At 53.4% G+C, this 4,634-nt stretch overlaps 1 protein-coding gene across 1 annotated transcript in view; it reads right to left on the reverse strand.

Annotated features, from left to right (window-relative positions):
• LOC135820721 (lysine-specific demethylase 2A-like) overlaps nt 1-4,040 on the reverse strand; it is an 85,888-nt gene extending 81,848 nt beyond the window's left edge. Inside the window, exon 1 of the mRNA XM_065333731.1 lies at nt 3,119-4,040. The gene's annotated coding sequence lies outside the window, so the exon portion shown is untranslated. The remainder of the gene's footprint in view (nt 1-3,118) is intronic.
• Between the last annotated feature and the right edge of the window lie 594 nt (nt 4,041-4,634).

The raw sequence follows: 4,634 nt of genomic DNA on the forward strand, positions 1-4,634 counted from the left end.
GCGCTCGCAGGAAGCACATTGTCGGCTACCTCTCTGTTCTGATACGGGTTTGCCGCGCTCATCGAGGCATTTATGACGAGGCAAACCACTCCTGGAGAAGAGACGGCCACACTCGGCACAAGGTATCTGCAGGGGCTCACAAACGGGTTCGGGCGGGGGCAGAACATTGTAAGCGGCCCGCCATTCCCGTCTATCCTTGGCCAAGTCATACCATTCGTCGATGTCCAACGCTGCCAGATCCTTCCGCGCAGCATCGCGCCACCTTTTCCTCGGGCCGCCGCATTGGACGGACAGGATGTAGGGTGCCAAACAGTAGTTGACGCGGGGCACGCTCCTCATGCATTCGCACAACAGTAGTACTACGACCGTCACTCATTGTAGTGGACTTGACATGTTCTCAAGGGAGTCGTAAACCTACGACTTCCTGGTGCATCTCCTTGTACTTGTACTTGTAGAATACAACTGTATGGAATTTGATACGAACAGGCGGATAATTCCAATTTTATGCGATTCGTATGCAATTTGCCTCGAATTATGCGATTATTCGATTTTGGTAGGAATTATGCGAAAAATTATCCTAGCATAATCTGTCAAGGCCGACCAAGCCACCTCGGGCCATGCGGCGCGATGTCAGCAGGCTGGGGATGTCACGGGGCTGACTCGGATTCCACCGCTCCAGAACATCAACCCTGGTCAGTCGTTCGTCCCAGACATTCCGTTGGCTGATACCCATCACGGAATGGATGCAGCGCAGATGGAAAGAGCACAGTGTATCAAGGTCGGGCTTCAACGGCACCCAACACTCAGCACAGTACAGAAGCAGAGACAACACGCATGCCCCGTACACAAGCCGCTTCGTAGCAAGTGAGAGGTTGCTGTCAGTGAAAACCGGCTGGCGCAGGACTCCAAATGCACGTGATGCACCCGCAATGCGCGAGCTGATATCTGGGGTGGATAGGCCATTCGTGTCGAGGAGAGCGCGAAGATAACGGAAACTATCTACACACTCGACCACCTCACCCTCCACGTCCAGGGGCGGCCGGTCTGCTTCCGTGAGTCCATATCCAGCAGCCATTACCGTTGTCTTGTCCAGATTGACTGTCAAGCCGAAAGAAGACGCTACTTGTATGAATTGGGGGGGGGGGGGGGCACACACACACACACACACACCTCAGACCTCAGACCTCAGACATGCCCATCGCGGGAGCGATGATAGCGAACAGCTATGTTTTTAGACATAGCAACTTGTGCTGGGATTACACCATTCAACAGCTTGCAAGGCTGATGAATTGACCGCCACCATTTTTAGCCTGGTATCCACCACACAGCTGTTTGAAGTGACTTTTTCTGGCCAGTGAATCCCTATTTTTCATTTTTCCATTTTTTTCTTTTTCTACACACACACCACACCACATACTCCGGCATACACTGGCTATTGGTAACCACCCAGGAGAATGAAAGAAAAGTCAGGAAGAGTCTGAGAAAGAGAAGAAAGACGTGTGTGACAATAATCGTCGGGAATCGAACCCGCAACCTATCGATTGGAAATCGCTGCACATACCACTGCACCATATGGGACACACACACACACACACACACGCACACACACACACACACACACACACACACACACACACACGCACACACACACACACATACACACATACATACATACATACCTGCACACACACACACACACATACACACACACATACACACATGCACACACATACACACAAACACACGCACCTTGACCTTGACCTTGACCTTGCCCATTGCGTAGCAAAGATAGCGCATTGTTATTTCTCCAGTTCACGACAGAATGACTGATGGCGTTTCAGGTCGCCGCTTCGATGGAACATGCGGCCGCAGGCGCAACCGTAGCCAGCGGCAGAGGGTTTCTAGGGTGGTCGGCGGGGAATGGTACGCCACTCCGGACGGTTTTGGGCTGCATCTTACCATCCACATATTGGTACCCGTGGCTCAACCGACGCAAAGTCATCCATATTGACATCCCTCCACCTCTTGCGTGGACCATGCGCGGTGCGCGGGGCAGGCAGTTCACTGAAGAGAACACACTTTGGCAACCGGTGATCTTCCATTCTTGCCACTTGTCCAAGCCAGCGCAAACGCCGTTCCCATACAATGTGACCAATGTCCTCAGGCACACCAAGGGTCTTTGCAAGGGCACACACACACACACACACACACACACACACACACACACACACACACACACACACACACACACACACACACACACACACACACACACACACACACACACACACACACACACACACACACAAGTATGAATACACGAGCACACAAGACTATACACGAGCATACACGAGCATACACGAGCGCGCACACACACACACGAGCACGCACACACACAAGCACACACACACACCAGCACACACACACACACACACACACACACACCTTGGACCTTGGACGCGCTGCCATATTCTGGCTATGCGGACACATGGGGGGGGGGGGGGGGGTTGAGCAGGTTCGGAACAGTGGGGGCGATGACGGGATAGGTCCTGTGGTCTACTGAAACGCCGACCGCAATTGCAAACCATGCAGAAGGAGCTACGGTCTGTGTTGGTTGCTCTGGCCGAGCCACGACTGCACTTGTGACGTTTCATGCCTTGGCGCGATAGCACACAGCGGTTGCAGCGGGCGCAGTGGAAGCTGCAGCATTCGCAGGACATATTATTTGTAACCGGTGACTCAAGTGTGTCAGAAGATGCCTCTGCTACACACACACACACACACACACACACACACACACACACACACACACACACACACACACACACACACACACACACACACACACACACAAAAATGAACACACGAGCACACAAGACTATACACGAGCATACACGAGCGCGCACACACACACAAGCGCGCACACACACAAGCACACACACACAAGAACACACACACACACACGAGCGCACACACCTACATGCACACTCAAGCACACACACACACGAGCGCACACACACACACGAGCAACCACGAGCACACACACACGAGCACACACACACTCATACACACACGAGCGCACACACGCATATACACACACGAACACACACGCGCACACCTGTCCTGTCCTGTCCTGTAGAGTCACTGCCGCAAAGGGTCACGTGATTCCATCACTGGGAAACTTGAGAAGAGAGAGAGAGAGGACACGACGCTCGATGACGCTCCAGGTGCACGGGTAGTCGCATCCGCTTGCCGCATATGCACACGTGCTGGAAGGCTGAGCGCTCCTCTGCTGTTGGTCTATGCGCCACCCTTGAACAGCGATGCCTGCCCCGTCCCCGGACACCGCGAAAGCAGTGACCACACCTGTCACAATGCGCGGCACAACATCCCTTCGCCGGTGCCGACGCTCCGGTAGTTCCAGGTGGCACTGTGGCATCCACCGTTGAGGCACACACATGCCGGACCAAGCCACCACGGCTTCTCAGCCACCGCCCACACCGCCCGCACTGACTGGCGCCCTGCTGCTCAGACACAGGCCGCGCACGCTCCTCCAGACATTTATGCCGAGCCATGTCTCCTTTCCGTGCAAAATCCCGTCCGCATACCGTACATACCACTCGGGGCGGAGGCTCAGGCACATTGTCAGGCTCTTGGTAGGTGCTGCGCCACTTCGCGCGGGACTCACATGCAACATCATACCATGATGCCTCCACGCCACGGGCACGTAGATCCCGGACAGCACAGTCCTTCCATCTGCGGCGTGGGCCATGTGCTGGGCGACGCTGCAAGAAGGAGCCAAACAGTACCTGTTTTGGGATGCGGTTGTCCGGCATCCGCGCCACATGCCCCAACCACTCCAACCGCCGATGTGCAATTTTGTCTTTAATCGTCTCGGAGTCTCCCCAGCGCACCAGCAGCTCTTCGTTGGTGATGTGTTCGTCCCACATCCGGCTCCGAGAGACCCCGAGGATGGATCGGATGCACCTCATGCTGAAGGTTGAGAGCTTCTGCAGGTCATGTTGAAGGGGCGTCCAGCACTCAGAGCCATACAACAGCAGGGACAGAACGCAAGCATTGAATACGCACCGCTTGGTGTGCATCAGCAGATGTGGACGCGCACACACACACACGAGCACACACACACACTAGCGCACACACACTCGCACATTTTTTAAACACAAATACTTCCGCGTTGTGTGTTGTGTAAAAATGAATGATAAAAGGATAAGACGCTAGTGAAAGACAGTCCAGGACTGTCAACAACACCACCAGGGGGCAACTAACCACGTGTTTTTACAGTGCACCACGTGGACCGTGCAGAATGTACTTCATTGCTGGTAAGATGTGTTCTCATGACTGATACGTCTTTTCATCTGCAAATGATTTGATATGTCAAAGGAGCTGTTGATGATGAATTGATCTGTCATAAGATCAATTGAATATTTGACATGTCATGCCAGCTGTTGATGATTATTTTGATCTGTCATGAGAGCTGTTGATGATTTGAAGTACTGCAGCGGCAGGCAGTATGAGAATACACATCATCACTGATCAGCCACAGTCATGCAGTGAGGACAGTAGCACTGTCTCCCATACTGACATGTATGCACTAGACTAGCAGAATGACAGAG

The sequence above is a fragment of the Sycon ciliatum genome, chromosome 7 (genome assembly GCF_964019385.1).
Source record: "Sycon ciliatum chromosome 7, ocSycCili1.1, whole genome shotgun sequence".
NCBI lineage: Eukaryota > Metazoa > Porifera > Calcarea > Leucosolenida > Sycettidae > Sycon > Sycon ciliatum.